Genomic DNA, 21,376 nt, shown 5'->3' on the forward strand with positions numbered 1-21,376 from the left:
ACCCTTGCACCTGTTTTGGGACTTCTATTTTTTTTCTTTCTTCCCTATAGGAGTCTGGTCCCTGATATTATTCCAAACTCTAGCAAACTATATACAAGAAGTCTGTGAATAGACAGAAATTCATAGTTGAATTAGATCAGTGCTTGATCATGAACCATCCATTTTTTCCTTGTTTTCCACTAGGCCCTGCTTCAAGAAATCCTTAACGGAAATACTTCTGCTATTCATAAGACACTGAACAAACACAGGTTAACTGAGGGCTGCTTTATCTTTTATCTAGTTCTGTCTGATCAGCATTGTGTAATTGAACAAACGTATGAGTGATGTAACCAGCACCATCAAGCTTTTGTCAATGCCTCTTGAAGATAACAAGTGGTTCCTTGCATTGCAGACTATGATTCCCTGTAGTGAGATAGGACAATATGTTGAGTCAAAGTAGTGAATATGAAAAATGACAGTGGTGGTGTTGAGAGCAGTAGAATCACATCCCATGTGGGCCATTCAATCACACCATGTCATAAGACCCCTCTCTATTCTTGTGATAGTTGTAGGGAATTTGCTTTTGCTGTGATCGTACACCAGAGTCTTCCCTTCCTTTCTCATCTTATTGGCCTTATTTTCGGTGGTGGTTTGAAAAGATGGTGATCAAGAGTGCCCTACGAGTTGGTCTGAAATAAAGAGAAATGCCATTTCTAGGCAATATCCAGTCACTCAGAAGAGAGATTCAGCATAGTTTTTTCATCTGTCACATCTTTTAGGTGTGATACTAGCTTTGAAAAAGTTGCAGTAAAATGGTGCTATGAGTTTCCTTATTTACTGCATCTGAAGAATTGTCAAAGCAGATCCACAACTGTATGAAATACAGTGACTTTGCATTTTCATCTTTATATATATCTTCTAACTGCCAGTCCCATCTATTCAACCTAGAATTGGAAAAGCTGTCCAGGTTTTTTGATTCATGTGTCATCAACAGAAAACATTTGCTGGTGGAAATTACTTAGTGATAAACATACCTGAACATAATCTATTAATTTCACCATTTATTCCTGTAGCTTTGCCTGCTTCGCCAAATCGGAAAGGAAAAGTAAATAGACAAAGGTATACCTGTGCATAGAAGATGTCCTGTGTAGCCCCTCTCCCCCATAATGTCTGAACTAGAAACCATGGGAACAAGTTGTGTACTGTGCCTAACTATTCCTTCTGTGCTGCACAGAATGGAAACAGCCACTGTTCATCTGGAAGATTTGTCCAAACAGCTGAAGTTTTCTTATTTCTGATATATCAAGTGTTAAGGAGTTATAAGACTCCTTAACATACAAACATATATGTTTGATATACACGTATTAAAAAAAAAATGTCATCTGTTCAAATGCATAGTAGTTCAGGATGCATCTTCCACTTAATTTACCCCACTGGGTACTGATTCCAAAACTTAGAGGTTGCTTCATAAAATATTATAACATTTACTGATGTTTGGAAAAGTTGCAGAGAGAGGGTTGAGAGAAAGAGAAAGACAAAACCTAGTACTCTAGCTGGAGTCAGGCTGTAAAAGGAAAAATTTGTCTGCACAGAGTATTCTGAGATGAGAAATTTTTGTGACTGAGCAGTCAGGGAATGGGGAAGCTGTCCTTAAGCATTATCCTTAAGAACAAAAATATTACCTGGTTCTTAGGGGGAGGAGGACAATCTTTTTCTGTCATCATGGAGACCCATCATCAGTGCTGGTTTGCTTTCTTTCATGATGATTACTAAATACTGTGAACTGTGGTAATGCCACAATGAAGTGGACTTCACTTCTTGCACTGTCACTGTGAAGCTCTGAAGACCATTCAGGAGACTTTCTGTGAAAGAGGGAATTTAACTTGTTCAGTGAAGAAAAAGAACTGGTAGTTGCAGATCCGTTTTTCAATGTTACTTCAACAGTAATAGCACCTTTCACCATAGTTCTCAGGGTGCTTTATGAAATCAATTATCCTTTCCTTACTGATGGAAAAATTGAATTGTAAAAGCTAGGATTGCCCAACCGAATTGGTAAATTCCGTGGCTGTGAATTGAGAGTTGAGGTCCTGATGTCTTTTAGGGAGTCTTATCATCTTGTTGTCTGATGTTATTTTAGCCAGTGCTTATCTAAGAACAATAGGGACAGTTTATGAAAGAAAAAAATCAGTTTTGGCTTGAGAGAACGCTGGAAGAAAAACTTGTTGAATATTCATGCAGAATAGATTTGTGTTTTTTACAGAAATCAGATTCAATTTTCTCTCTCTTAAAGAAATTACTCAGAGAATCTCATCTTAAAGGTCAGAAAATTTTCACAGACATTTTAAAGAAACGCATTAGCATTGAAAAGTGGAGTGATCAGACATACTGAATTGTCCTACTTAAGTGCTAACTTTAATTGGAGACTCCAGTTGAAGGCAAAATTTCTTGTTTTCTACTGGTAAACAATTGCTGACATTGTTTGTGCTCTTGATAATGTCAGTAGCTATCCATAAAGAATATACTGTAATACATTTAGTGGTATTGTAGGAAGGAAAATAGTAGGGAAATGAAGAGATTTTAAAATGACACATTAACAGACCTTTCAGATAAGCACAATTGGCATCTGATAAAATGTCAGTTGTGATGCAGAAGGGATTTTTACCTATTAGGGGATTATTATATTTTATATGAATATTAAATTACTCTTTTTTACTAATAATGATCATACATGATAAGGCAGGGGTGGTTATGTCTGCCCACGATGGGACACATTCCAGCTCTTCGATACTGGTTGTCCTTCAACGTGCATATGCATACCAGTAATGGAGCTGTCATACAGCTGTGCCAGGAAAGGTTTCAGTATGCCTCAGATTTGTTAGTCCCTGAAATTTTCAGTGGAATTTAAGGGGAAAAGAATAGAAGAAACAGAAATAAAAATTGTTGGATTATGTTTTCTGTATCTGCCTATTTCATGTTTTTCCTGCAGGATTTGTAAGAGGAGCATTTATGTCTCCTGGCAAGGACATTCAGACCTGTACCTGCATGGAGATGAGCGCGAGGTATAACAGGAATGCCTCCATAACCTGAGGATGGGCTAAGCTTGCAGGAAAGCAAAGATTGACCAGGAAGAGGAGGGTCAGATTGCATTTCCTGGCTGATGTGCATGATACTGAAATGAGTATGGGCAATTGCAGACTCCTATTGTTTATATTTGTTCTTTTATAAGGACAAAAGAGAAAGTGCAAATATAGGTGTGTAGTGGGTTTACGTGGCAAGGTTTTGGTAGCGGGGGGCCATAGGGGTGGCTTCCGTGAGAAGGATCTAGAAGCTGTCCCATGTTTGCTTAGGGCCCCGCTGCTGACCAGAGCCAAGCCAATAAGTGATGTTGTTTTGCGCCTCTATGAGAGCGTATTTAAGACAGGGAAAAAAAAAACGCTGCGCCACACACAGCAGCTGGGAGAGTGAGAGGAGTGAGGAACAGCCTTGCAGGTGCCAAGGTCAGCGAAGAAGGAGGGGGAGAGGTGCTCCAGGCGCCGGAGCAGAAGTCCCCTGCGGCCTGTGGTGAGGACCATGGTGAAGCAGGCTGTCCCCCTGCAGCCCATGGAGTACCACGGTGGAGCAGGGTTCCACGCTGCACCCCGTGGAGGAGACCACGGTGGAGCAGGTGGACCTGCACCGACGGAGGCTGCGGCCTGTGGAAGACCCCTACCGGAGCAGATTCCGGGCCAGACCTGTAGCCTGTGGAGAGGAGACCACGCAGGAGCAGGTGACCTGGCAGGAGCAGCCACCCATGGGGGACTCAGGTTGGAGCAGTTTGCTCCTGAGGGATGGACCCCATGGTACGGACCCATACCTGGAGCAGTTCTTGAAGAGCTGCTGCCTGTGGGCAGCCCACGCCGGATCAGTTCAGCAAGGACTGCATCCCGTGGGAGGGACCCCACAGCACAGGGGACGAGAGTGACCCAGACGGAGCGGCGGCGAAGAAGCGCTATAGACTGACCATAACCCCCAGTCCCCTGTTCCCCTGTGCCACTCGGGGGAGGAGGTGGAAGAGGGTGGATGGGGGGGAAGGTGCTTTTGGTTTCTTTCATTTGTTTCTCACTTCTCTAGCTTGTTAGTAATATGTAATAAATCTTACTATCTCCCTATGCTGAGTCTGTTTTGCCAGTCATGATAATTACTGCACGATCTCCCTGTCCTTATCTCAACCCTTGAGCCCTTTTCATCGTATTTTCTCCCCGTTCCTCTTTGAGGAGGGGGAGTGAGAGAGTGGTTGTGGTGGAGTTTGGCCACCCACTCGAGTAAAACCACCACAAGGTGTGTGTACAGCATATACAAGTAGAGACTTCTGGGAGCAGGTCTTTTAAAAATGTGGTGAGTTCTCTCCTTGTTTCTGTATGCTGAACATAGCTTAATGGAAATGACATGCCTCATTTCTTCCCTGTGCTCTAGTTTAGACATGACTCCTTTGTTTGTTTTTAAATAGTGCTCAGTTTATTTGAATTCCTTCTGGTTAAGGAAAACAAGGCTGCCTTAAAAAGCTGTTGGAACATTGGGTGCTATTCTGTTCAAAGGCATTAGCTATATAATTACTGTTTGTTTCAAATCCCAGTGTTTGTCCTCCTGGTTAGATTGCCGGAAGAAAACCTTTCCTCTTCAGATGCAGAAAGTAATATATGTATTTTGTTCAGTTTTTGTGAAGTCCCTCTCACAAATTACAGACATCGAACATCTGAGATAAATTCCACTTGTAACTGAACAAATGTATATGTGGAAAGGATTTTTTGTGTAGAAGTATCTCACTGACAGTGAAGCATCAAAGAAGAAATCTCTTCTGACTCCCTCAGTCTGTAAAGGGGAATGTATTCTTCCTTTAGTAAAGCATGAATTTATTTCCAGTTGTCCTTTTCATTCCCAACAGTGGTCAGCGTGCAAGATGTAAAAGTCCGTCCTCACTGAAGTCAGTGATAAAACATCCAGTGACTTGAGAATGGTCATAGATTTCTAAATTGTCTTGCTGTCCCTGGCACCTTTAGTGAAATCATTTGCCCTCCCTTTGCCTCAGGATATGAGGCAATTTCTAAAATTTAATCCGTGGAATCAAAGCTGAATCGGGTTTAAATATGCAGACACATTTGCTTAATTATCTGATGCTTACATTACAGTTTGTGCCAGTTTTATGCTTTTATGACGGCTTTATGCTCCGCCTTTTTCCAAGACATGAGTTGATATTTTTGAGGCACATTGCTTGGACAGGTATATTCCCACCCTACCAACACTCCAAGCCAGCCAAGTGCTGGCTGGTGCCTGTGGCTGGGGTGCTGTGATTGGGGGTGGCTATCACATATGATGCAGTTGAGTAGTTAGAACTGAACTGGCTTATAGTGTGGGTGAGTAGGCATGCAGCTGGATGTACCTGCCCACGTACAAATTATCTCTGCTACATGATCCATGAGATATAGTGGGTACCCGTGATTTTCAGGGATTTCCTCCTGACTGTAAAGAGATAAGGATCTCTCTTACATTTCTACTGGCAACCCAAGCAAGAGGCACCCTTAAATCCCATAACTGATTCAGACCTTATGGAGTGCTGGTGCTGCTTAACCATTCCCATGCAGCTGAAATTTGAATAGATAAACAAAGGAGAACAAACTGTATATGTGGTGAAGGAAAGCAAAACGAGGACTTTACTCCATTGAAATAATACCTGGGAGTTCACAAACTAGCTGTTTACTTTAGCTTGTTTCTATTTCACTGATTTGTTGTGATCCACAGAGGTGTGTATTTGATTGCCCTTACATCTTACGTATGCAACTTTGACTTACAGTGAGCTCAAGAGAACAACATGATGGGAAATTGTTATGCAACCCAAACTGGAGAAAGTTGTTAGTGTGGGTCTAAAACAGCCTCAAACTACTACAGTTAAAATGAAGAAACTTTCTGACTTCACTTGAGTGACCACCCTAAAGGAAGGTCACATGATGCTGGGAGGTAATTTAGCCTGACAGAGTGGAGTTATTTCAGACTGAAAAAATAAAACTGTACTAAGCAACTCAAAATAGAATATAGTTTATGTTAGTTTTCTTTATTTTGTTCTCTGTAGTGGGCTTGCTTCCTTGCAATGATGGTCTGCCATTGATCTGAAACCTGAAAACTCACTTTTAAAGTCTGTCCTCACTGAAGACATGAAGTCGGTTACCAACTTAGTGGTATTGCCTCTTCTTTCCTATTTACGTTTCTTTTATAGACATATGTGTGCATGTGTATACATATCCATACGTATACACATTTATATTTCAAAAACAAAAACAAAGCAAACAAACAAAAAAACATTTGTGCCCTGCTGCAGACTGTCTTGGAGGGAGGCTTCATTTCTATTTTTAGGACATTAGCGTTAAGAATTAAGAAAAGGAAGCTGGTTATGTGTTAACCACACTCAAAAGAATACGGTTCACTTTCTGTCTGGCAAAAAATAATTTGGAGATTTGTCTGAATAAAGCTTAGGATATGTGTTGAATATCCTTCAGTGTTGGCTTGGGATTTACCCTTGTGGGGTTTGCTGCACCCAGCAGTCCAGCAGAGGCAAGGCTGCCACAGTTCCATGTCCCAGGTCCAGTCAGTAGCGAGGCTGAGCATGTATTCCCAGACACACACACATTCCTACAGCACCTATATATATGTACTCATGTTCAGCCACACCAGTCAACAGAGGCACACTCAGCACTAGGGCTAATGCAAACAGCACTGATGGCCTCATCTTTTTCCCCTCTCTGTCTGACCAGGATAACTTTTGTGCGATTCCCAAATGCTCTTCCCCTATAATGACCCCACACACCTGGAAGCAACCCTTCAGTCTGTGGTGATCTCAGGACACCACAGATCCCAGTCTCCTGCAGACTCATGGTGGTGGCTGTCACCCCAGACCTGTGGGGCTAATGCCCTGGGGTACCACGGTCCTAGGGGTCCTCATGTCCCTCACCAGGTTATTGGGGTGCCCCTGCCTGGCACCACACCCTTCTGCTCCTTCTTGCCTGAGGAGAGCAGCTTCTTATCACACATCCCAAAGTGTAGTAGTTCAAGTGCTAATTCACTGCCTACAGGAATAACAATGCCAACAAGGTTCCTGAGTAGTTTTCAGTTAAAAATTATATTCTGTCTCTTCATAATTTCCCATTTTATTATTTTGATTTAACTTTTTTTCATGACTTAAGCAAATGTGCTGAGGTGTAGTGTGCTATTAACTAATTGCTATGCTTCCTCCAAGAGGTGGCTGCATGTCTGTGGAAGTGTAATAATTTGCATATGCTTATAAAATGTTTTGGAACTGTAAAAGTGCTGTGTAACTCTCCTCTACTCTGTTTCTTCATCAGATTTTTCAAAGCTGACTATTAAACTTCAGAAAAAAATGAAATATTATCTTGTGTTCAAATTCAGTACGGAAGATGAGGGATTTTGTGTCCACAGGCAGGTCAAGTGCTTGTCAGCTTTAAGAACAGCACTATGGAAATAAAACAAGATTGATGTCATTAACACTGAAGGAAATGTTCTTCATTCTCTGATTCCTTGCCTTCAGTTTTTTGGGTTTTGTGTTGTTGTTGTTGTTTGTTTGTTTGTTTTGTTTGTTTGTTGCTTTTTTGACACTCATTGCTGCAATATGAAAACCTCTCTTAAATGACTCCGGGATTTTTTTTTTTTTATTTTTTATTTTTTTCCTGGATTGTGTTCTGATAAGCATATAATTGCACTCAAAGCCCAAAAGACTGTGATTTTCATTTGAAATTTAATTGTGTTAACTCCATAATCAGCGCAGCGTAAATTAGGCACAGGTGTAGAGCAAAGAGAAGGTTTCTTTACCTAAAATGATTTCCTTTCTCTATTGAACATGTGCATTTCAGGACTCCAGACTTTGAGAAGACCTTACTTTATGACTGGAGAGTGTGTGTGTGTATTTGTAATTGATACAGGCAATGATTTATTGCCATTTTTCTTTGAAATGTCTTAGTAAAATGGTCTTTTGCTGGAAATGCCCATCATGTGCTGCTGATTCTGCAGCTCTTTTACAGAATCCTGGAACACATGGTTTTGGTTTTAATCAGGTTTGCTCTTTAAAATTAAGGCAGCACATAAATAATCTTACAGCATTAATTCAAAGTAGTTGTCATACTTGTCAAATGTCTGTAGCCTGCACAATTAAAGGCCTGTGGGGGGAAGTCGGGGGGGAGCGCTGTTTAAAAGAGAATTTACAATGAAAGAGAGTCTTCTCTTAAACAATCAACAGGACACTAATGAGGTCAGGATAAGCAGAAAAGACTGGATATTTTTGCTTGGTTGTTAATACAGGAATGCTTGAGCTTTATCACAAAGAAAAGAGGAAGCTTAGATATTTGCCTGCTTCCTACACACTGCAATTGGTCCCTCTTCAGTACTCTGTCACGTTTTCCCCAGGGTAGCTTTTAAAAAGGAGTGTGTCTCTAGAGCTCCTCATTAAGCTTCATGTCCTTAATCTGAAATTTACATTCCTTAGAGCTTTTGTGGGGAGGGAGAGGGATTGCATTTTTGTTTTGTTACAGCCTGATTTTTTTTTCTTTTTTATTGGTCTAAATCAAAAACTATCTTTCAGAAATCATTACAAATAAAAATGTATTTGATGTTATTGATGAAAAGCAGCAGAAATGAAATCTTTCATAGTTTGTCTTGAAAACTCTTGCCTGTACTGGAAAAAAAAAAAAAAAAAAAAAAACCTTAATGTGTCGACCCATTTTCCAATATATAGTATGAGTAATGAATATTCGTTCTTCTCATTTTTCTTGCCTCAGGGATGCTGGATGATAATACACAGAGGATTTGCTTTATGATCATTTAAGGTGTTTGGGGACAAGTACACATTTAATCAGTCAGTTTTCTGACTAGACATGGTAGAATAAAATGCTTTCATAGAAGATATGCCTTTAAATATTTACTGAGGGTAGGCGGGATATGGTGTAGAGGAGTTGGTCATCGTATTATTAAATAAAATCTTAAGAGGATCATCTCCCTTTCATAGGATTGATTTTTATCGTGTTGGCTCTGCATTTTATGTTCTTCCTACCAGAACTCCCCCTGTGGTTCTGACTCTTTCCCAAGGGGCAAAAGACAAAAGATGCTTCTTCCATTCAGATTTTATTCTGGTTCTTGTCAGTTTCTTTAAAACTTTTTTTCTTGAGATTTTTATGATGCAGGCATTTCAAAGTGCTTTGTGAATGAGACTTGAAGAGAAACATAGTATCTGTGGAAGAAAATTGATCAAGTAAATACTGAATAATAGTTTGCATTGCATAACTTTAAACATTAGCTCTTAGGTTTTTTCAGAGCTCTGCATGAGGTTGTTGCCACACAGGTTCTTTAAGTAAAACTCTGCATGACTCTGCTCGACATAGAAAATGTCGAGCTGCTACTGAATGAGGAAAGGAATACTGTTTAAGTGTAAGTGCCATTAACTTTTTTGACTTGTTTTCTTTAGAGGTCATATTTTATCTCAATATCCAGAAGCTGTAGAAAAGAGGAATATCCAGTCTGAAGTTTCAAACTTTGTTTCCTAAAGTAAAACTAAATTTCTGAAAACTGCTCCATGCATTTTCAGTTCCTTAATGACTTACTGAAACTGAAAACATGAAATGAAAATATGCAATATTAAATGTTTAAATATGAAAGTGATTGTTTCCTAGAGATCTCTCGTTGGTATATAGCACATAGTAAGGCAAAATTTTGCCTGTAGCAAAGTCTTGTTCAGTGGGCTTGCACCCAAATGCCTACCAAAAGTCTCCATGAATAACTTTGCTTCCAGATGGAATAAGTGTGATCATTCTTATTAGATCAGCTTACTCCACTATGTGGTAAGACAGCTACCTCAAGTGATCTGATCTAACGTAACATAGAAAGCTGGTTATTTTTTTCCTCTCTGATCAGCCACGAGAAAAAAGTGAATCAGGTCTGTGATGCTCTTTGAGAAATCAAATCCCTTTTTTCAAACCCCAAAGGCCTCTAATGCCACTATCTTACCAATAATTGTGTCCTACCAAAAGATGTCAGAGACACCATTCTACTCCTTTCCATGACAATAAATGTCACACCTACTTCATTTGGAATGAGCAAGGTTGATTTAATCGATCTTAATCCTGAGCCAACTTGAAACAAGAAACTAGATTGTCAAGCAGTATTGAACTAGAGACATACCATAACTATTGTTTTACAGGTTTCATTGTTATCTGCCTGTTATCTTACAGTTCTTCCAAGTCACTCTATAAGAAGGCTGAAACACAGAGTGTATAACAAGGTAGACAGACCTTATAGGGACTCTTGTCCATGGAACAAACATTTGTTCAAACCTTCCTCAAGCACTCCTTTGAGAAGAGGGGAGGGATTGGGGCCACTTAAGAGCTGAGTTTAGGCCTGTTTCTGCTCCAACATGAGTGTGTATTCCTTTGCAGCGTTGGATAAAATAGTTGGCAGTATGGTTCCTTTGACTTTGCATTAGCCCTTCATGTAAGGGATCTTGAAGTGGTTTCATTTCATAACATGTTCCTCATTAATTGATGATTTCTTGTAATTGTTTTCCAAGACTTCTTAACTTCAGAACACTACAGTTCATTGTAGAAGAGCACCCTGGGCAATACTTTGTAAGTGCAAATGATTTTGTTTTCTGCCATAAAACAGAGTAATAAATCCTATGTGGAGAAACAGTTGATTGTGTTTAAGGCAACTTAATAAGTTGTTTGTTAATGTAGTTAACAACCCAGACTGCATGTGTTTGGACTGCAGACTCAACAATGAATGACTGTTCTGTTCTCTGTGAGATTAAGGCATTTTTAGGATACTAGTTAACCACAGAATTAAATACCAGCAGTTATGTAAAGTTGCATCTCTATACTTGTTCAAACTCAAAGCTTGTTCTGGTTAAGTAGAACAGCTTTCTTGATTATTGTCTTCCTAGTGGTAGACTGTTAGCTTTTTTGTGTTTACTGTTAATCAATTTTTAAATTTTTGTTTATATGTTCTGTGACTTCTTCAATAGAGGTATAGGCAAGGTTCAAAACAGTTTTGTCATTTGGTTAGTTTGACCTAAGTGGTAATGAACAGCCTCTTCCAAGAGTGTTCTTGATTACAGTAGAATCAATGTTAATTTTTATAAGCAGCTTGTTGCTGTGCTAATTTATAAAATGCAAATAAAGTGATGTGGCTTGATTCACAGAAGGGTGGAACTCAGACCTACAGCTGTTAATTTGAACAATATCCAAACACCTTTTGCAACAACTGACTTCAGGTTACATGATAAAGGCAAAGTTCTGTGGGGGTGTCATAACATCTTGCTTTTTTCCTTAAAGTCTCTCTTATTTTCTTCACATTTTGCTGTTCATTTGTTTTTACTCTCTGGGAGAGAAGAAAAATGTTTTTTGTTTTTTTTTTTTTTTTTTTCTTTTTGGTGCTGTTTAGCCAGAATGGAAAAGGTGTGTTTGCTAAAAACCTCACTTGTAAACTTCTTTCAATAGAGAAGACAGACACATTTTCTTATCTTAAAAATAAAATGGAAACATCACAAAAAAAAAAAAATCACACTGTCTAAAACCTCCTTTTTGGTGGCAACTGCTTCTTAGTTGTTGAAATAATTTGGTTTGTGTTTTGTTTTGTTTTTACTTTGTTGCCGGTGTTTTCATAAAGGAAAATTACATTTTTTTTTTTTTTTTTTTTTACTTGTAGTACTGCTTCCTGGGTAATATAACCTCACAAAGATGCTTTGATCTCTCAGAAACACTGTGAAACAAGTTGAATTTTGTTTTTCTAATAGTGATTCAAATATATTTGGTCATTCAAAAGTCTCTAAATGTCTGTGCTAAAAAAGCACACACTTTGTTCTAAAAGATAACACCCATTGCCTACAGATTTCTTCATCGTGTCTTAAAATAACATACAGAAATCTCTGTCTTCTGCAGGTCTTCTTTTTACCACAGTTACTTTCCTGCATAAAGAGTAATAATATGGAGAGGTTTATTCTGAGGTTACATTGGTTATTTCTGTTCCTGTTCTGAGTTTTTTGTTGTAACTTCTTGATACTTTCATCTTTCAGCTGAAATTCTTCAAGGATTTTGTCTCTACCTAAAGATTAATTCAATCAACAAGTTTGTCCACAAAAACATACAAACTACTTTAAATCAGATACATTTTTTTAGGATTGTAGAAACAATACTATTTTGCTCATAGGAGGAATATTATCTCTTTTCTGGTGATTCTTTGAGGTTTTTGGCCTCAATTGTGACCCACTGAAAATAGTCAGAATTACGCTTTCAGTGCTGTATGTTGCATATGCTGTGTATTACTTACAAATTGCTGCTGCCTTCTTCTAAAGCCTGAAGCAACAAAATGAGTCAGAGTACATTCAAGTTCAAGCTCTAGAATACTGGAATTAAAATAATTATGAAATGTTTATGTATCTATTTTTATATGTATATGCACAACTTACACATATACACACATATTAAAAAAATATATATATACATATAGATGCGCATATATGTTTATGAAGAGAATAATTTAACTTTTACTGTGTGATTCCATGTCGAAATGCTTTCCTGTAAGTAAAAATTCTAGGTAATTAGCAAATTGTCAAATTAATGTGATTAATATAATTAATAAGGAGGCCTATATCACTCTAGTGTTGCATAGGTCCTCTAAGTTTGGAGAAGATGCCAATTTTCAAGTTTGTTTTTTTTTTTTGGCAGCTTCCGGTGATTGTAATGTTTAGGTTATTTATAAATTTATATCAAGAACTGGTTTTATCAGATGACTAGCTAGTAAGCTCTTTGAAGACTACTAAGACTACTGAGATATGGAAAATAAGAACACAAAAAGGTTTTTTTAATAGCTAGGAATGTTTAAAAAAAAAAAAATTGTTTCAGATGAATGCTTTATGAAATACCTGAGGTGAGATAAAGAAAGGGAGCATATAAATGTGGTAGGGGAGACAGAGGATAGTGGCAATAGTGACACTGTTTTGAGCACATTTGAACATTTTTTATGTGTTTAATTAAAAGATATATATTCTAGGAGGGAATGCCTAGGGGTTGTTTTGTGATGCTTCAATGCACACATAAGTATGGTTTTGCTCTTCTGCTTTTTAATTTGGGCCCATCAGTCATCTTCTGCCAAAACTGATTGTAAGGGAAAACTGGGATTTTGACTAAATGAATGGTTTTGTGCCTATTGTCTCCTGTCCACGGAAATCTCCAGAATTTTTAATGGAATGCTAAATTAACGAAAATTGTCTTCTACATCTTCCTACTGAACAATGCATCTTGAGAGATCTGTTTGAGCTTAGAGGGGACAACGGGAGCATATGAATCACTGCATCCATTCAGCATCAACATTTTTATTTTGATTAGGTTACATTTTTAAATTCATCTTTCTTTAAAAAAAAAAATCTATATACATTTTCTGATCAGCTAAAATTTGAAAAGGTGACTAATTCAGCGTACTATTAAATACCCTCTCCCAAAGGTCAAAATGCAACTGGGGTGTTTAAAAAAAGAAAAAAAAAAAAAAAAAAGGACAGGCATTTTAGAAGCTTCTGTATTTCAAGCATATGAAATGACTTCTGGTCATCTGTCTAAAATAACACAAGACAGAAAGCATTAGCAAGCCAAGTTTGTGAATTATCAGCAGTTATAACTCATAGGCTTTTTTTTTTTCTTTTTTTTTTTTCCTCAGGCAGGTCACAGGCCTCTGATCTATTTGTGTCTTGCTCTTTCTCCTTCAGCAGGCTCTCCTGTTGCTGTTTTGTTGTTTTGCTCTCCAGTGTTGTTTGTTTGTTTGACTTACTTGAAAGGAATCATCTTCTTGCTTATATTCAAGAACTGGTATTTTTAAAGGGCACAATTGTTCTCAGAGGGTAGGGCTTATCCCTTGAAAATATTGCTTTAGGAGAAATTTCAAAGACTGTTGGTACTTTCTTCATTTGTGTTATTTCAGCTAGTCTTGTCAGCATGTTTGGGTATGATTTCGGACACTCAAATTAGTGACTGATGGACTTAACATGTGGGTAGCTGGAATGGACAAGCTTGTGTCAGACAAATTGAACATTATGTTCTTAGTGCGATTTTTTGGAGGTGGACAAGCCCATTGAGGATGTTTAACAGCATGAGATCTATACTTTTAACTCCTGATCTTGACCATATTCCTCCCTATTCAATGACAAAAGGAAAAGCGAACAGGTGCAAGAAGCCAGCACAGATGATACGCTCTTTGTTTGTGAGTGAGCAGATGTGTTTTATCCTCATTTTGATTGATGGAAATTTTATTCCAGGAAAGGATGTTCTCAATTTATTATTCATGGTTTTGGATGATCAGAGTAGCCTAGAAAATGCTTTCCCAAATGAGCTTACTCTACTATCAGAACATGTATGAATGAACTTGCAAGTTTTAAAAGAAAAACAGGCAAAGTGCAAGTGTCCAACACAGGAGATGTTCTGCTCTGTGTGCATTTAAGCAGGAACCAACACCACGTGTAATAATACACCTTCATAGGACACAGAGGAACGGCTGAGCAGTTTCTGCCCCATGTTTCAGCCCCCAGTTTCAGCTCTGAATATTTCCAAAACTGCAGCCTTTGCACAGATTGGGAGATTTACAGCTCCCTGCCTGTCTACTTTCATGGCAAGACAAAGTTATTAGAGCACAAAAAAGAAGCAGGTCTGTTGTGTGTATTACTGTATAGAAGTAAATAAAAACTTATGACTCTGAAAATAAGGGGTTTGCTTCTGAAGCAGAAGACAACTTTTTTTTTTTTTTTTTAAATCGTTACTCATTACTTTCCTAATTGGCTTTTTTCTTTCTGAATACTGACGATGTAGTGAAAACACTGAATTTTGAAACTCTAAAAGACCATATGTTTTTAAAGTGTTTTTGAGACTGTAGCAGAACTATAGGCTTTTTGAGATGAAACTACTATTATTTTCATAGATGAAAATCAAACTTGCTCAAGGTGTCGTTGGCTTATTGTGCAGCCATTTTCAGCTTGCCTGGGCAAAACATATTATCTCTTTTTCAGCTTCAGGCAGTAACTGTCAAAAGCTGTGCTGCGGTTAAGTTTCCTCCTCGGTCATTTCTGATATTTCCTTTCATCTCTGGTTCATCGCCTTGTTTCTTTTTTATACCTTATAATCCACCACATCCAGTGTTTTTAAGGCACCAGTCTCAGCAGCAGGTGCCTGTACTGAACGGAGTTGGCGGGGTTTGGGGCAGGCTGCAGGGCAGCAGGCCACTGTGCCACAACATGGCGCCTCCACTCAGACACACCCAGGGAGAGGTGGTAGCAGTGGCTGGGGTAAGTGAAACAGGGTGACACAGACTGGAGGAGATACGGCTGGAGACACACTCCTGGAAGGAAACACACCACGCTGGGAAAGGTACACCCTTGAGGGGCGGCAGCCATGGGCAGCCCACACCAGGACAGGGACACCCTGAGGGACTGTGGCCGTGGGTGGCCCACACCGGTGCAGAGACACCCCAAGACACTGCAGCTTGTCACACACTGAAGTGGGTTGCTCCTGACACAGCAGTGCTACTCATTTCATTTAATTGTTGATTGTAAAGTTTTGTATTCTGGACCACTCTGACATGTTTGAACTCTGAAATGTCTTTTCAGTTAACTGCTTTTTAAGTTGTCTTTTAGAGTACAGGTCACACATTAATTTAAATTCCCATCTTATTCTGAGGTCATGTTCATTAAAAAAAAATAAAGGAGAGAGTAGCACATTTTCAGACAAGATATACATAGCAAGTGAGCATTCATACGATCAAATCAGTCTTTGCAGAATGGTATGATTTTTTTTTTAGTACACTTTTTAACTTTGGCATAAGTGAAGAAAGAGGGAGATATATATTCCTGTATAATAGAAGTCACATTCAAATTTAGCTATTTTTACTGTGGTCAGGATGTTTGAGATTTTCCTAAGTCATCTGCTGAGCAGCAGAGCATCATTCTTCCCTCCATGCTTCTCTGTCAACTCTACACTCAAACCTGTTCTCTAATAGCAGAAACAGTCACTGCAAGTATGGAGCAGTAGTTGTGTACACTTACAACAGGCAGTGAAAGAGATTATTCAATATATTTATTTGCAACTGCTTTGTGGTATTTTAGGATTTCTTGCCCTCCTGTAGCACTTTCCTGATCAAATCTTGTGTCAATTCAAACAGTTGTCTTTCTCTGTCATCACTCACTCTCAATACTTACAAGTACCAGAGGAAATGCTTTTCTCTTGAATAGAAGGAACCAGAGCAAGCCATTTCTTCAGACATACCACCTCAGCATTGGACTTTAAGAATATTTTTCCTCAGTATCTATTTTCACTCATGTTAATTCAATGATTCAGTTCAAAGGATGGCCTCACAAACATTTCTCATTAAAGTGAAAGGCATCCCTGTACTTGTAATGGATGTAGGGGAAAGAACTAAGAATTCCTGCTACTCCTGCTAGAGATGCTTTGCCATGGTACTGCAGCCTTCCTATACAATTGTTTTCTGTTGGCTGATGTTCAGCTTCATATGGAAGAGCAGATGGAAGTGGATAAAGGGATAATTAGGTATGGAAGCCATAGAAACCAACAGTTGTTTTTGTAGTCTTTCAGGTGCAGTTTGCAAAAATATGGGACCTCAAATGTTCAGTCTTCAGTCGTGTGCCGCATCATGTAACAGCTCTTGAAGGCCTGCCTTTCTGTGTTTGTCTTTTGCCTCTATCTATCAGCTGTTCACTTTCAAGTCAGGTGCTTAAGTTGGCATTTTCTCTTCCCTGCTTCTCTCTTTGGACATCTGAAGTTCATGTTTGCAGGGATGCTGTTTTTCCAGCAGGAACGCTCTGGCAGTCTGGACTTCCTCTTCATATTTGGCTGTCTGGCTTACCAGCTGTAGTTTGATAGTTATTACAATTAATTTACATATAAAGTAAAGGCTTCACTGTGCACTGCTGGGGCATTTTACACCTAGCTGACAGAAATAGCACCTTTCTAATTACAATGCCATTCTTGCGCTGCTGTGTCTGACCTTGCTTATAAATCTGAGTCAGAAAAGCGTACAGGAACCTGTAATGTAGAAACTGTCAACGTTCCCAAAACACACAAATCAGAATTGCAACCTTCATTGATTTGAAAGGAAAAATTCTTCTTCTTAATGACTCAAATGTAGCCTTTTGTCAGAAAGGAAAGAATAACATCAGGAAAATCAGCATGCAAAGGCATAATTTCATGTGGAAGAATACATTATTTTGTTGTCTTATAAGTATTGGTACTTGTTTAACTCACAATATGTTTATAAATAATGGCTTGATCCTGAATTCAGACACACATACCTATAAACCACCACCTACACACTCATTTAAAATAATCAAACTTACTTTTCTGTGATGTATACCATTTGGATTTGGAAGAAGAAAAATGATGCATACAATTATCTGATGTCCTATAAAATATAGCCCAGATTCAAAGAGAAACTTTTGCCTGGTTATATGCGGGCTTGTAGGTACTTGGTTGATACAAAAGATCAGAAGTGTTTAGACTCATATTTACCAGCCCCTGAGCACTATGCTCTTGGCTGAGTTGAGGGTATGTAGTACTGAACTGCAGGGTGACACCAAACATTTTAGACATTTAACTAAGATTCCTAAGTCAAGATCATTAATTATGATCAGGCCGCTCCTTTCAAGACAGAAAAGAGAGCCATCCCAAGATGTGATTAAAGCCATCCCAAGATGTGATTTGTGATTAAACCCATATATGATCTGCATCACTGTCTAGATCCTATCTCTTGCTGTCATGAAGGATCCTGAAATCATTTGCTTAAATCTCTAAGTTCTATTAAATCTGCCAGTTTTATAAATTTTGACCCTGAATTTATCTTTTTACGTGATACTCTGACAGAAACCTTGGAGGCATAAACTGTTCAGGTATCAATTCAACACTACTGAAAGAGGATTTAAGTCCAACCAACTAGAATTAGATTTTCCTGTATTACAGAGTCTTTGAGGAATGGCCTCTTCCAGGTTGTTTGAATTTTACCTAGCACAAGACCAGACCTTGGGAGGGGTTACTATATCTCTTATAAGACACAAAATGTTATTAAAGCCAGTGAAGATGCTTTATGGAATCTTATTGGGATGCATATTTCTATTCTCAGAATCAAAAGGCTATTTTTGGTGTAAGATCACGATATTCTGAAAATGTTATGATACAAAGTTTCTGCTTTTAATTTACAATGACTATTTTCATTTTAGGTTTCTTACTGTAATTATAAAATGGTAAATTGTTTCATATCAAATTTGGCTGCAAGATAAATTTCATAAATTTAATTTTTCGTAATAACAATTGCAAGCATTTCCCAGTTCTAATAATAATCTTGAACCAAGACATTACTATTGCATTGTTCTGTCTAGTGTATGAATAAAATAACTAAGTATAAAAATTTTAGGTTTTGAAATATGTGCAAGGGAATATCCAAATGACTGAGGTAGGAAGAAATACAATGATGTAAGGAAAGGTTGTGGAAGACGTGTAACCCAGGAAACCAAAGTACAAACTGATGAAGACCAAACGGTGATCCTGTGTCACCAGAATCACTGCAGTGCTGGTCACCATGCCTTCAGATAGGAAGACAAGAAGTGACTGTGAAATAATACAGATTTTTAAGTGTTTAACATCTTATTTTAGCAGGTGTAGGAGAGGATTTGTTTTAGGATTATTTCTTACACCAAAGACAGTGAAATAAAAAGTGAACAGAAGTGGAAGAGAAGTAAATTTTATTTTATTTTTTTGCCTCAGTCTTTAGCGGCAAAACCAGTTGTTCTCTGGATACCCAGTACCCTGAGCTGGTGGAAGGGGATGGGGAGCAGAATGTGGCCCTCATTATCCACGAGGAAATGGTTGGTGACCTGCTACAGCACTTGGATGTATGCAAGTCGATGGGGCTGGATGGGATCCACCCGAGGGTACTGAGAGAACTGGCGGAGGAGCTGGCCAAGCCACTTTCCATCATTTATCGGCAGTCCTGGCTATCAGGGGAGGTCCCAGTCAACTGGTGGCTAGCAAATGTGACGCTCATCTACAAGAAGGGCTGGAGGGTAGACCCGGGGAACTATAGGCCTGTTAGTTTGACCTCAGTGCCAGGGAAGCTCATGGAGAAGATTATCTTGAGTGTCATCATGCGGCACTTACAGGGCAACCAGGCGACCAGGCCCAGTCAGCATGGGTTTATGAAAGGCAGGTCCTGCTTGACGAACCTGATCTCCTTCTATGACAAAGTGACGCACTTAGTGGATGAGGGAAAGGCTGTGGATGTGGTCGACCTTGATTTCAGTAAGGCTTTTGATACCGTTTCCCACAGCATTCTCCTCAAGAAACTGGCTGCTGATGGCTTGGACTGGCGTACGCTTCGCTGGGTTAAAAACTGGCTGGATAGCCAGGCCCAAAGAGTTGTGGTGAATGGAGTCAAATCCAGTTGGAGGCCGGTCACTAGTGGAGTCCCCCAGGGCTCAGTACTGGGGCCAGTCCTCTTTAATATCTTTATCGATGATCTGGATGAGGGGATCGAGTGCACCCTCAGTAAGTTTGCAGATGACACCAAGTTAGGTGCATGTGTCGATCTGCTCGAGGGTAGGAAGGCTCTGCAGGAGGATCTGGATAGGCTGGACTGATGGGCTGAGGCCAACTGTATGAAGTTCAACAAGGCCAAGTGCCGGGTCCTGCACCTGGGGCGCAACAACCCCAGGCATTGCTACAGGCTGGGAGATGAGTGGTTGGAAAGCTGCCTGGCAGAGAAGGACCTGGGAGTACTGGTTGATAGGCAGCTGAATATGAGCCAGCAGTGTGCTCAGGTGGCCAAGAAGGCCAACAGCATCCTGGCTTGTATAAAAAGCAGTGTGGCCAGCAGGTCTAGGTACCTTAAAGGAGGCTGTAGCGAGGTAGGGGTTGGTCTATTCTCCCACGTGCCTGGTGACAGGATGAGGGGGAATGGGCTAGTTGCATCAGGGGAGGTTTAGGTTGGATCTTAGGAAGAACTTCTTTACTGAAAAGGTTGTTAGGCATTGGAATAGGCTGCCCAGGGAAGTGATTGAGTCACCATCCCTGGAGGTCTTTAAGAGACGTTCAGATGTTGAATTTAGTGATATGGTTTAGTGGAGGACTTGTTAGTGTTAGGTCAGGGGTTGGACTAGGTGATCTTGGAGGTCTCTTCCAACCTAGACGATTCTGTGATTCTGTAAATATGGAATAAAAATGTAAAAATACAATGATGTACCCAAGATTAGTTAGAGGTGAGACTTTTCAAACTTTGAGGATGCTTTAGGAGACTTGTTTTTCTTTTCAAGTGTATGAATTCTGATGATCTTGTTCTGACCCAGAATCTAGAAGTGAAAATAATTGGTTCCAGAGGTAAGGTCAGTGTCTTCTGTCTATAGGGACCTCAGGAGCCTCACATGGTTCATTTATAATTTGCATGTATCTTTCTATACAAAGATTAGTGTGTCCTTCAGTCCTTCACAAAGTTTACACGTGTATTTCCTAATACATAAAATACCAAAAAGAATATGAAGGAACTATGTAAAATAAGCAGAAAAAGAAACTAGCTTCCCAGTAGGACTCATATTGGCTACTAAAATTATGAGGTTGAAAGAGGTCATAATTTATAGTAATGTCATTCTTAATGTTGAGTTATTTTTGGGGTATACCACGTTTCATTAATTTCAGGGTGTTTTTTTTTTGTTTGTTTTGTTTTGTTTTTTTCCTGCTAACTTCTTTCTCCGTGATTCAAAGTAGTGAATTTTACATGTTAAAAGAGGTGGCTTTAAGAAATGATCTTGCTGAAAGTTCTTCCTGCAGATCTAAAATGCTACTAAATCAGCACCTTTGTAGCTTATAGAAATGCATAACACTTTGGTTTGGTACAATCCTTTGGTAACCTTTGTGGACACCTGAATAACTCAGCCCCAACATTGACCTTGGTATGTAATGCAGCCTTCTGAAATTCAGGTGTTTTGCATGCTTATATACCAAAAAATCATGCATTTGGGGAAGAGCATCCCTTGTATATTCACATAGATGTGTATTGTGTACATAATGCAATTTCATTTTAATATTGCAGAAGCATATGGCTTCCAATGTTCTGATTTTTAATTCTCTGTCTTCTTTTCATTCACAACAGTTTTTTCTCTGAGACATATCCCTCAGGACAACACATTTGAGATTCTTGTTTGTGTTTTCCTTCAAATTCTGCCTCCTAGACACCTTTTTGTTCATTTTCCTGGGCAGTTTTTCTTCTAAGCCTTCATTTTGACATCCCTTCTCATCTGCCCGCTCTCTGCTCTCTTCATTCTAGTGCACAAGCT

The 21,376-nt window shown here is 39.1% G+C and overlaps 1 long non-coding RNA gene across 4 annotated transcripts in view; it reads left to right on the forward strand.

Moving 5' to 3' along the window:
- LOC121067674 overlaps positions 1-21,376 on the forward strand; it is a 112,615-nt gene that overhangs the window by 42,939 nt on the left and 48,300 nt on the right. For 3 of the 4 annotated variants that reach the window (XR_005818378.1, XR_005818379.1, XR_005818375.1), the window contains one exon: positions 6,083-7,496. This is a non-coding gene — a long non-coding RNA (uncharacterized LOC121067674). Of the gene's footprint in view, positions 1-6,082; positions 7,497-21,376 lie in introns of those variants that run through there. The other variant, XR_005818377.1, reaches the window with a different exon arrangement.

This window comes from Cygnus olor, chromosome 3 (genome assembly GCF_009769625.2).
Source record: "Cygnus olor isolate bCygOlo1 chromosome 3, bCygOlo1.pri.v2, whole genome shotgun sequence".
NCBI classification, from domain to species: domain Eukaryota; kingdom Metazoa; phylum Chordata; class Aves; order Anseriformes; family Anatidae; genus Cygnus; species Cygnus olor.